This window comes from Leucoraja erinacea, chromosome 27, assembly GCF_028641065.1.
Source record: "Leucoraja erinacea ecotype New England chromosome 27, Leri_hhj_1, whole genome shotgun sequence".
In the NCBI taxonomy this organism is placed as follows: Eukaryota; Metazoa; Chordata; class Chondrichthyes; order Rajiformes; family Rajidae; genus Leucoraja; species Leucoraja erinaceus.
Window position 1 is genome coordinate 14975419 of NC_073403.1, and position 13288 is coordinate 14988706.

Below are 13288 nucleotides of genomic sequence, written 5' to 3' on the forward strand. Positions count from 1 at the left end.
GCAGCCACCTCAGGGCGGAAGATTCAAATTTCCCAATGAAAAGGCATAGGCTTCCAATGTCTGACATCTATGTTGGAGTCATAGAGTGATACGGCGTGGAAACAGACCCTTCGGCCCAACTTGCCCGCACCGGACAACATGTCCCAGCTACATGTCTCACCTGCTTGCGCTTGGTCCATATCCCTCCACATCCCCAAGCCTGTCCTCTCCATGTACCCGTTTCTTAAATGTTGAGATAGTCCCTGCCTCAACCATCTCCTCTGGTAGCTTGTTCCATACATCCACTACCCTTTGTATGAAAAAGGTTACCCCTCAGATTCCTATTAAATCTTTTAACCTTAAATCTATGTCCTCTGGTCCATGATTCACCTACTCTGGGCAAGAGACTCTGTGCATCTACCTGATCTATTCCTCTGATGATCTTATACACCCCTCATCCTCCTGCGCACCAAGGAATAGTCCCAGCCTACTCAACCTCTCCCTATAGCTCACACCTAGTCCTGGGTATATCCCCGTAAATATTTTCTGAACCCTTTCAAGCCTGACAATATATTTCCTATAACAAGGTGCCCAGAACTGAACACAATATTCTAAACACGGTCTCACCAACGTCTTATACAACTGCAACATGACCTCCCAACTTCTAAACTCTATACTCTGACTAAACTCTATACTCTGACTGATGAAGCTAAATGGCCAATGTGCCAAAAGCCTTTTTGACTACCTTATCTACCTGCGACTCAACCTTTAAGGAGCCATGCACCTGCACTCCTAGATCCCTCTGCTCTATAGCACTCCCCAGAGGCCTACCTACCATTCACTGTGTAGGTCCTGCCCTTGTTAGACGTCCCAAAATGCAATACCTCACACTTCTCTGTATTAAATTCCAACAACGATTCATCTGGTCAATCGATCCAGATCCTGCTGCAAATTTTCACAACCATCTTTACTACCTGCAAAACCACCCACTTTTGTATCATCAGCAAACTTGCTAATCTTGCCCTGTATGTTCTCATCCAAATCATTGATTTAGATGACAAACCGTAATGGGCCCAGCACCCAAACCCTGAGGCACACCACTAGTCCAGGCCTCCAGTCCGAGAAGCTACCTTCCACCATCACCCTCTGCTTCCTTCCATGGAGCCAATTTACAATCCATTCAGCTATCCCTCCTTGGATCCCATATGAGGTTAATTCCCGAGATGGCGGGGCTGTCATATGTTGTCAAATGATTGGAGCGGCTGGGCTTGTATACTCTGGAATTTAGAAGGATGAGAAGGGATCTTATTGAAACATATACGATTATTAAGGGTTTGGACACGCTAGAGGCAGGAAACATGTTCCCGATGTTGGGGGAGTCCAGAACCAGGGGCCACAGTTTAAGAATAAGGGGTAAGCCATTTAGAACGGAGATGAGGAAAAACTTTTTCACACAGAGGGTTGTGAATCTGTGAAATTCCCTGCCTCAGAAGGCTGTGGACGCCAATTCTCTGGATGCTTTCAAGGTAGAGTTAGATAGAACTCTTAAAGATAGTGGAGTCAGGGGATATGGGGAGAAGGCAGGAACGGGGCACTGATTGTGGATGATCAGCCATGATCACAGTGAATGGCGGTGCTGGCTCGAAGGGCCGAATGGCCTACTCCTGCACCTATTGTCTATTGATCTTACCTTCCAGAGCAGCCTACCATGCGGAACCTTGTCCATTACACAGACCAGACTCCTGATCATTGACCCCATCTACACCTCATGTTAGAATACTATTTATCGACAAGAGCTCCACATTCAACATCATAACTCTTCTACAAACTCCTGGGCCTCGGACTCAGCGCCCCCATCTGCTAATGAATCCTCTACTTTCTGACCCAGACTACAATCAGCAAGGATAGGTTAACAACACCTCCTCCATAATAATGGATGACCTTGATGACCTTGGTAAGGCCATCAAAAAGGCCAAAAGGGACTTCTGCTCCAAACTGGAGGATGACAGATGTTCGGTAGCTGTGGCGGGGCCTGAATGCAATCACGTCCTACAAGGCGAAACCAGGAGGCAGCTCGAATGTCGGTGAAACAACACTCCCTGACGAGCTCAATGCGTTTTACGCATGCTTTGACAGGGAGAATACTGATGTGCCTTCCCGAGCTCCCATTCGCTGTGATGGCATTTCAGTCTCAGTCACAGAGGCCGATGTCAGGAAATCCTTCAGAGGGGTGAACCCCCGAAAAGCACCTGGTCCTGATGGTATACCCGGTCATGTTCTAAAAACCTGTGCGGACCAACTGGCGGACGTTTTTACGGACATTTTCAACCTCTCACTTCTGAGGTCTGAGGTCCCCACCTGTTTTAAAAGGGCATCAATTATACCCGTGCCCAAGAAGAGTAAGGTGACGTGCCTCAATGACTATCGACCAGTGGCACTAACGCCGGTGGTGATGAAGTGCTTTGAGAGGCTGATCATGGAGCAAATCAACTCCTACCTCGACAAAAACCTGGACCCACTGCAGTTTGATTACCACCACAACAGATCAACGGTGGATGCGATCTCGCTGGCCCTCCACTCCGCACTGGACCACTTGGACAACAAAAGCTCATATGTCATGCTGTTATTCATCGATTACAGCTCGGCATTCAACACAATCATCCCCTCCAAACTGGTTACCAAACTCGCAGAACTGGGTCTCTGCGCATCCCTCTGCAACTGGATCCTCGACTTCCTCATCCACAGACCACAGTCTGTTCATATTGGTGGAAATGTGTCAGCCTCGATAACAATCAGCACGGGAGCAACTCAAGGCTGCCTGCTCAGCCCCCTGCTGTACTCACTCTATACCCATGACTGCGTAGCCAACCACAGTGCGAACTCCGTCATCAAGTTCGCTGACGACACCACTATTGTGGGGCGTATCACTGATGGGGATGTCAGAATATAGAAGAGAGATCGAGCAACTGTCCATATGGTGCCAGCGCACTAACCTGGCCCTCAACACCAGCAAAACCAAGGAACTCCGGTAGGCGGCGCGGCTCTGGCCCGCAGCGGCCTCTGCAGCCTGTCCGCGTTTTATATTAACGGGTCTGTGTTTTTATGTAGTTTTTGAACTTTTAAAATGTTGGGGTGTGTGTGTCTCTGAAGGGTCTTTCCTGGGGTGGGAGGGGGGGGGGGGGAAACTTTTGAAAAAGCTCCCTGCACTGGAGACCCGACCTTTTCTCGAGAAGGTCTCAGGTGTCGTTGAGGCCGCAACGAAGAGCGGCCTCCAACGGGAAGAAGCCGGGGGACTCTGGTGCCGACTCACCGTTGACGTCGCGGAGCTGGCCGAGACCGGAGCGGGTGTGGGTGGAGGAGCGGTGGAGGAGCGCTGCTGCTGCTGCTGCTGCGCTGCTGGTTCGCCTGCTGCTGCTGCTGCTGCTGCTGCTGCCGATGCCGACTACAAAAAGTAGTGCGAAGGCTGCTACTGCGGGTCTGCGGACGGCTCTGGGAGCCCGCGGATCCATGGAGGGAGACCGCTTTTCGGGTCGCTCCTGCAACGGCGAATTCTCCCGCCCGTATTGCGGGGTCAAAGAGCTCCCATCCGGGGCCTGACACCATTGCCCCGCTGGCTACCTGGCCGGTAGAACTTTGCGAGCCGGAACACCGGGGGCTCTAACACCAAGACCCAGGAATGCGACCTCGCCCACCCGGCGTGGCTTCAATGGCCGCGGGAAATCGCCATCGCCAGCTGGGGGCCACTTTGACTCTGACATAGAAATTAGGGGGGGGAGTAGGCCATTCAGCCTGCAGTGGAGAGATAAGTTTTTTTTGGCCTTCCATCACAGCGATGTGATGGATGTTTATGTAAAATGTAATTATGTTGTGTCTGGGGTCTATTTAGCCAATGAATGGCTGCAGAAACCATTTCGTTTGGACCTCCAGGGATTCCAAATGACAATTAAAAAAGTTCTTGACTCTTGACTCTCTTGAAAGATTGTGGACTTTGGAAGGAGTAGGAGGGGGACCCACAGCCCCATTTATATCAATGGGTCGATGGTTGAAAGGGTCAAGAACTTCAAATTCCTGGGCCAACCCCATCTCTGAAGATCTTTCCTGGTAAGAGAACACTAAGCAATTATCAAAAAAGCTCATCAATCTTCTACTTCCTGAGAGAGTATGGAGAGTCGGTTTATCAAGGAAGACTCTCTCTAACTTCTACAAGTGCATAGTAGAGAGCATGCTGACCAGTTGCATCGTGGCTTGGTTCGGCAATTTGAGCGCCCTGGAGAGGAAAAGACTACAAAATGTAGTAAACACTGCCCAGTCCATCATCGGCTCTGACCTTCCTTCCATCGAGGGGATTTATCGCACTCGCTGCCTCAAAAAGGCTGGCAGTATCATCCAAGACCCACACCATCCTGGCCACACACTCATCTCCCTGCTACCTTCAGGTAGAAGGTACAGGAACCTGAAGGCTGCAACAACCAGGTTCAGGAATAGCTACTTCCCCACAGCCATCAGGCTATTAAACCTGGCTCGGACAAAACTCTGATTATTAATAACCACTTTCTGCTATTTGCACTTTATCAGTTTATTTATTCATATGTGTATATATTTATATCATGGTATATGGACACATTTATCTGTTTTGTAGTAAATGCCTACTATTTTCTGTGTGCTTAAGCAAAGCAAGAATTTCATTGTCCTATACAGGGATACATGACAATAAACTCACTTGAACTTGAACTTGAACTTAATTCTCAACACTGGTGACCTGCAGGGATGTGTTCTCAAACCCCTACCATAATCCTTATATTCTCACAACTGTGCAGCCAAATGCAGCTCTAACTCACTTTACAAGTTTGCAGATGACACCCCCGTTGTGGGCTGGATTATGAATAATGATGAGATGAGGTACAAAAGGAGATAGAGAATTTAACAAAATGGGGTCAGAAACCACAACTTCTCCCTCATTATCAGCAAGATGAAGCTAGTTATCAACTTGAGGAAACATGCCCCCATCAGCATCAATGGTGCAGGACTGGAAATGATTGAGACCTTCAAATTTCTTGGCATTAATATTACCAATGATCTGTCGTGGACAAACCACATTGACATCCAAGAAGGCACAGCTACACCTCTATTTCCTCAGGAGACTTGGAAATTCAGCATGGCTCTAATGACTCTTACAAACTTCTGCAGATGCGCCATAGAAAGAAGGGTTTCGACCCGAAACGTTGCCTATTTCCTTCGCTCCATAGATGCTGCTGCACCCGCTGAGTTTCTCCAGCTTTTCTGTGTACCATAGAAAATATACTGTCAGGTTGTATTACATCTTGGTTTGGGAACAACTCTGCCCAAGACTGCATGAAATTGCAGAGTTGTGGATGTAGCCTGTCCAGTAAACCAGCCTCTGGTGCACATTAAGCACGCATGGTGCGTGGTGACGTAGGCAGTGTTGCGCACGGCGCCCCAGGATTTTGGGATGTACAAAATCTTTGCACGCCATCTGCGTGATGCGCAAACAACGTCCAAGTGGGACAGGCCCTTTACACAGACTCCTGGCCATTGACCCCCATCTACACTTCATGTTGCCTCAGAAAAACAGTCGACATAACCATAGACCTCTCCACCCTGGTCATCCCTTGCTCCTGTCAAGAAGGTACAGAGAAGATTGGAAGCGTGCACCACCAGACTCAAGAACAGCTTCTTCCCCTCTTATCAGGCTTCTGAATGGTCCTTCCTTAACCCAAGCGACTTTCCAATTCACCTCTACCCCATAGTGGACATTGGACATTGTCTATCAAACTAGGGTGCTGCAATGCTGAAAACTATATTCAGCACTCTGTACCTTCCCCTTTGCTCTACCTATTGTACGAGTTTGATTTGATTGCATTTATGTATAGTATTATCTGACCTGATTGGATAACCTTTTCACTGTACCAAGGTACAAGTGACAATATTAAACCTAAACTTGGTGAAGGGAGACTCTGCAATGCCGGTGAACAGCCTGAACACCAAAACATGATCGTGCCCTCTTCTTGATGGTACCGACTTTACTCAGTCGGTGGGTACATTCAAGACTACAACTGGTAGGTATTTTGAACACCATGTCAGAGTGCAGGGAACTGGGTAGTGAGATGGTTAAGGTCAGGATGACCAGGATGACACTGGGTCAGTTGTGAAATGATTGAATGCCTGAGAAAGCTCATGGATTAATATTCTTGCTCCAATGTCTTGCATCCTGACCACCAGCGAGAAGTCGTTCAATGGACAACTGCTGTTTCTCAACATCTCTCTCAGCTGAAACAGACCCGAATCTGAGAATGAAAATCAAAAATCTGCAGATGCTGGAAATCTGCAATAAAACAGGAAATGCTGGAAGCACTCAGGCAGGCCAGGGTGTATGTGAGAAAAGAAACTAAGTCAATGTTTCAGGCCCAGTCCCTGTGTCAGCACTGGGAAAGAGAACACAACAAGTTAATTCTCTGAAGATAGACACAAAATGCTGGTGTGACTCAGTGCGACAGGCAGCATCTCTGGAAAGAAGGATGGGTGACGTTTCAGGTTCAGAAGGGTCACCCATTCCTTCTCACCATAGATGTTGCCTGTCTCGCTGTGTTACTCCAGCATGTTGTGTCTATCTTTCATTTAAACCAGCATCTGCAGTTCCTTTCTACACAAGTTCATTTTCTATAAGAGAGGAGGTGGAAGAGGAATGGGTAGAACAGAGGGGCTGATATTGTGAGTCCAAATGGAGTAAAAGGGGCAGCTACCGTATATCCACATTATGCATCTTTGTCAGTATGGTATCGTTAATAGCTAGATGATGCCAAGCTAGTCTGCACAAACAGAATGAGGAGACAGCCAAAATGATGACAGGCATCATTTTATTCAGACTATGGATTAACACAATCTGCAGGTATGGTCTCTGAAGATTGTTAATTTACAAAATGTTGCACTTTGCATCATGCTATTACTGTGCATGGCTTGTGAAGTGTTTGGCTGATAGGACAGCTAAAGCAAGCAGTCGAGTCTCCAATACCAAAATCAAAGATTTGATACAGCATTTTACAGCCAAATAATGACATTGTTGTTACTGTGAATGATTACAATCCCGATTTATCAAGCCAAACATCAATGAATGGTGTAGTTCTTCCAGCAGCTTAATGAGTAAATGCGTCATGCAATATGGTAACAATTACATGGGCTGGAAAGGTCCAAGTTTAGTGCAGAACTATGTTATGATAACTGGAGCACTATTTGGCCTCAATCCTTTGGGTGAAAGAACATGAGAGAAAGACTTGAATTACGGTGAAATGACCCTGACTGGAATGTACATTGTTGTCGATTTCGGTTGGAACTGAATTGGGCTCAAATGTGACGCCTTCCTCTTGATCAAGGCCATATGTATCCGATCTGGGCAGGCAATCAGCATTGATGGGAATATTCTCACTCTCAGGAAAGTAGTGGAGAAATTTGAATGAAGGAGACCTATTAATTTATTACGGATGATGAGAAGTTTAATTTACATAGCTGTCACTGGTGAGGTTGACAAGAGTTTTCAAGAGGCACACAAAAATGCTGGAGAAACTCAGTGGGTGCAGCAGCATCTATGGAGTGAAGGAAATAGGCAACGCTTCGGGCCAAAACCCTTCTTCAGACTCTTCAAGTTGAAGAAGTTCTCCTATTTCCTTCGCTCCATAGATGCTGCTGCACCCGCTGGGTTTCTCCAGCATTTTTGTGTACCTTCGATTTCCCAGCATCTGCAGTTCCTTCATAAAGAGTTTTCAAGATATGTCTTGGTTTACAATAGAAAAAACAATTAAAATTGAGCTTAAGACAGGGTCTGTTCAATATCTGTGCCTTGCTATACGTCCATTTTGTACTTCGTGTCACCTGAATGGAACCAGAAAATTATCGAAAGTGTTTTACTTAGAATCGGCCCATCTTTCATACCAATCAAAGAACGACTTTGATCTCATCCCACATCCCAGTGCCAGCTCCTTAGCTCTGCAGTCTTCTGCAATGCTGTGAAGTGTGTACAGTGCTCAAGCTATGGCTTAATTAGTGTTGTATACTGTGCTGGAATGATGCTTATTCATGCATTCTCCACCTCAGCAGATAAATTGTAACATTTTGGTTTGTCTTTTTAACCACCTTATTACCACGTCCTGATACTTTTAGGGATCTGTGCAAATATGTCAAGATTCATCTATTCTCTACACCTTCTATTCACAATGTACCCCTGTATTCGCTTTAGGCTCATTGGACATCCTCAAACACAATACCTCACACGTTTCTAGTTTACATTTTAGAAAAGAACTAAGTGAAGAATATTTGGACAAATTATAGATTATTTACTGTTAACAAGAATGCATCAGTACAAAGCCATGTCACTATCTCCAATCACAATGCAGATAGCTCCACTCAATAAGGTTTACAGAAACCAAAAACCCATGTTTACATTGTTACTGACAGCCACAAATTCACTCATTTGCTCTGTACTTTCTCCATTTGCACCCCACCATGTGAGCACATGGTTAGCCACTTTTTCTAATCACATTGTGTCTTCTACTGTTTTTTTAAAATTGTGAGCTAATTCAAAATCTCACTCAGAGAGGCAACAGGCAGGAATACAGTGCATTCGGAAAGTATTCAGACCCCTTCACTTTTTCCACATTTTGTTACGTTACAGCCTTATTCTAAAATTGATTTAATTCATTTTTTTAAATCATCAATCTACACACAATACCCCATAATAAAAAAGTGAAAACAGGTGTTGAAATGTTTGCAAAGTAATTAAAAGGAAATAACTGAAATATCACATTTACATAAGTATTCCTTTGTTATGACACTCAAAATTGAGCTTAGGTACATCCTGTTTCCATTGATTATCCTTGAGATGTTTCTACAACTTGCTTGGAGTCCACCAATGGTAAATTAAATTGATTGGACATGATTTGGAAAGGTCCCACAGTTGACAGTGCATGTCAGAGCAAAAACCAAGCCATGAAGATGAAGGAATTGTCTGTAGACCTCGGAGACAGGATTGTGTCGAGACATAGATCTAGGGAAGGGTATAAAACAACTTCTGCAGCATTGCAGGTCCTGAAGAACACAGTGGCCTCCGTCATTCTTAAATGGAAGAACTTTGGAACCACCAGGACTCTTCATAGAGCTGGCCGCCCGGCCAAACTGAGCAATCGGGGGAGAAGGACCTTGATCAGGAAGGTGACCAAGAACCCGACGGTCACTCTGACAGAGCTCCAGAGTTCCTCTGTGGAGATGGGAGAACCTTCCAGAAGGACAACTATATCTGCAGCACTCAACCAATCAGGTCTTTATAGTAGAGTGGCCAGATGGAAGCCACTCCTCAGTAAAAGGCACATGACAGCCCGCTTGGAGTTTGCCAAAAGGCACCTAAAGGACTCTCAGACCATGAGAAACAAGATTCTCTGGTCTGATGAAACCAAGATTGAACTCTTTGGCCTGAATACCAAGAGTCACCTACGGTGGAAGGCACCGCTCATCACCTGGCCAATACCATACCTACGGTGGTGGCAGCATCATGCTGTGGGGATGTTTTTCAGCAGCAGGAACTGGGAGACTAGTCAGGATCGAGGGAAAGATGAACGGAGCAAAGTACAGAGAGATCCTTGATGAAAACCTGCTCCAGAGCGTGCTGGACCTCAGACTGGGGTGGAGGTTCACCTTCCAACAGGACAATGACCCTAAGCACACAGCCAAGACAACACAAGAGTGGCTTTATGACAAGTCTGTGAATGTCCTTGAGTGGCCCAGCCAGAGCCCGGACATGAACCCAATTGAACATCTCTGGAGGGACCTGAAAATAGCTGTGCATCGACGCCCCCCATCCAACCGGACAGAGCTTGAGAGGATCCGCAGAGAAGAATGGGATAAATTACCCAAATACAGGTGTGCCAAGCTTGTAGCCTCATACCAAAGAAGACTTGAGGCTGTAATCACTGCCGAAGGTGGCTCATCAAAGTACTGAGTAAAGGGTCTGAATACTTATGTAAATGTGATGTTCCCGATGTTGGGGGAGTCCAGAACCAGGGGCCACAGTTTAAGAATATGGAGTAAGCCATTTAGAACGGAGACGAGGAAACAGTTTTTCTCACAGAGAGTGGTGAGTCTGTGGAATTCTCTGCCTCAGAGGGCGGTGGAGGCAGGTTCTCTGGATGCTTTCAAGAGTTAGGTAGGGCTCTTAAAAATAGCAGATTCAGGGGATATGGGGAGAAGGCAGGAACTGGGTACTGATTGGGGATGATCAGCCACGATCACATTGAATGGCGGTGCTGGCCCGAAGGGCCAAATGGCCTACTCCTGCACCTATTGTCTATTGATATTTTAGTTATTTATTTTCAATTACTTTGCAAACATTTCTAAACAACTCTTTTTTGTTTTTTTTATGATGGGGTATTGTGTGCAGATTGATGATAAAATAAATGAATCTAATCCATTTTAAAATAAGGCTGTAACGTAACAAAATGTGGAAAAAGTGAAGGGGTCTGAATACTTTCTGAATGCACTGTACATCAGACGTCTGAAGAAGGGTTTCGGCCCAAAACGTTGCCTATTTCCTTCGCTCCATAGATGCTGCTGCACCCGCTGAGTTTCTCCAGCTTTTTTGTGCACTGTACATCACTTTGGTTTAGCAGAGAATTCCTTTCTGGCAATCACATTAAACACCTAAGGACAACGATCCAAACTGGGCTTGGTTTGCAAAGTGTTGTACAACTCTACTGTCTGGAGAAGGGTCTTGACCCGAAACGTCACCCATTTCTTCTCTCCAGAGATGCTGCTTGTCCAGCTGAGTTACTCCATTATTTTGCGTCTATCTTCAGTTTAAACCAGCATTGCAGTTTCTTCATACACACACCAGACTACTAAATATATTCCCCAGTCAACATTCCCTAACCTGCCCAGAAAAACTATTTTAACAATTGCACCTAGCTTCAGAATGATCCATTTGGCTTTACTTTCTCTTACCGGGAGCAGAACTCGCTTCAGTGAGAGTAAAAAAAACCCAAAAAAAACAGCAATGCTGGAAATTTAAATAAAAACAGAAAATACTGGCAATATTTAGGCACATTTGTGAAATGAGAAACAGGTCGAACATTCCAAATCATAAGAGTCTTTGACATGAAACATAAACTCTGTTTCTCTTCCCACAGATGCAACCTGACCTGTTGAATGTTTCCAGCACTTGCTGTTTTTATGTATTGATTCAGACTGGGTAACCACGGGAGAGAAGTGGCAAAACATGCAGTGAGTCTTACTCCATCTGTCATCCAGACGAATATTTACTTTTGCTCACGATGTATTTTTCTTGTTAAAATAAATGTTTTTTAACCATTATGTACAACCGTTAGCTCATATGCTGGTTCTCTCCCACTGGTCTGCTGAATATTTTTATCCCCAACTGAAGGCAACCTCGGGATCAACAATATTACTTGACATCTCTAAACCTGCTCTCTTCAAAGTACATTTTCCACTACACCGTTTGAAGATATTTCAGGATTATCTTTAAAGAATAGTCTGGAAGACAAAACAAATGGGGCCCACACACATGTCCTCTCCTATACTTGAAACAAGCAAACAGTTATAAACCAGGTATCTTCAGGAAACAGCGCTGTCCTCAAAAGGCTGACAGACAGTGCAGTCACTGGATCGTGAGTCATCAACACCTCGCTCTGAGGCAGCAGCAAACCTTAAATCAGCCTCTAGTGGGTAATTAAATCACATCAGTGAATCCTGAGATGTTTAATCTTTCTCAACCATTAAATAGAAAGTAAATTACACAGCAATATAGACAATTCAAGGAATCTTTTTTCTAGAAATAGCCAGTTGTCAATCAGATTCCGTATTAAAAGAAAATTGTATTGTCACAAATCTGTCAGTCTCAGATCCCATGTTTCCACTGATATATTCTTAACAGCGCGTTAAACCTTTATTTAATTGTTAATGAAAAGGGTAAATGGGTTTCAATGAGGCACTCAGTGAACCTTTGCACTGTGGAAACTTTATATTGGTCTTGTAGATGTTTTATTGCTTGTGTGTCCTTGCCTCTTGCGGAAACGCATCAAAAGTAAGTGTTATGTTACAACATGCATCATAGGTTAAGGCAGCTTGAAAACAATTTCTTCCTGCAGCACCAACACATTGTGGGGCAGGCAGCACAGGCACTAGCATCTTTCTGCAAGAGCTTCAACGTGGAAGGGGTGGGAAGACACTGAGTGGAAACCAGAGAGGGGAAGGGAACTAAATGTCTCCCTCCAAGCATCACCGACTATCTCTGAATATTGGATATAGCATAAGGAGTGAGAAAAAACATGGGACGGTTTGAGAATCTTTTTATCTCACCATCAACATGGAAAATAGGGACTTTTTAGACATTTTTGCTCAAATTTACCAAAATTGGCTAAATTTCTTAATAAAGCAACTTTCACTGCCTTTGCACCTTAAGAGTCGATAAATTATGTTTTTTTGCCAATACATTTTAAATGTTATGGTCAACTGCATTTTATCTCAATTTCCTTTTTCATCATGTAATGGTCATTTACTTTGCGAAGATGGATAGCATATAATGACTGTTTGAAAGCCAATAGGCTCCAGCAGGTTGATTGTACAACAAATTCTCATGTATCGAGTAATTATGCATTCAGAATTCTGATGCAATTGGCAAACATTTCTAAGAATATTAAGCAATTTTTTAATCCAATTTTTTTCTAAAACACTAATCTGAGTTGCTGTGCGATCCTGTTCAAACTTGGTCTCCCAGCAGCCTGCATCTCAGCCCATCATCAGACCCTCATGGGTGGTTATAGGTGGTGGTGGTCCCACTTGTCTTTCGTGAACTGTACTGCTCTTCTCCCATCCATCCACTGTATAACACAGGAATGCAGCAAATACAAAACTTGTTACTCTGACATTGAAAATGATGCTTTCATCTGGTTTTATTCTGAGGATAAAGGAACGTTTACATGAATACCACGGCTGAAGACAGGAGTCTGTTGGAAATTCCCACACTCTTGGTGGATAAACTTGTGAATGGAAATATTTTTGTTATTTTTCTCCCTGCCAAAGTGACATGTTCTAATGCAGCACATAAATCAGGGTGTGATACAGCAGGTAAAAACGAGCTGGCGTGATTCTACGAGAAGACTGATTTTGACAAATGAAAAAAGTATTCAGTCAAATAATCCATCAAACTCAATCTTTAGTATTTATTATGCATGGAAAAAGGTGATGTTGGTGAAAAGTACGGCCTCGTCATGTTGAGCAAGGGTCAATTCTT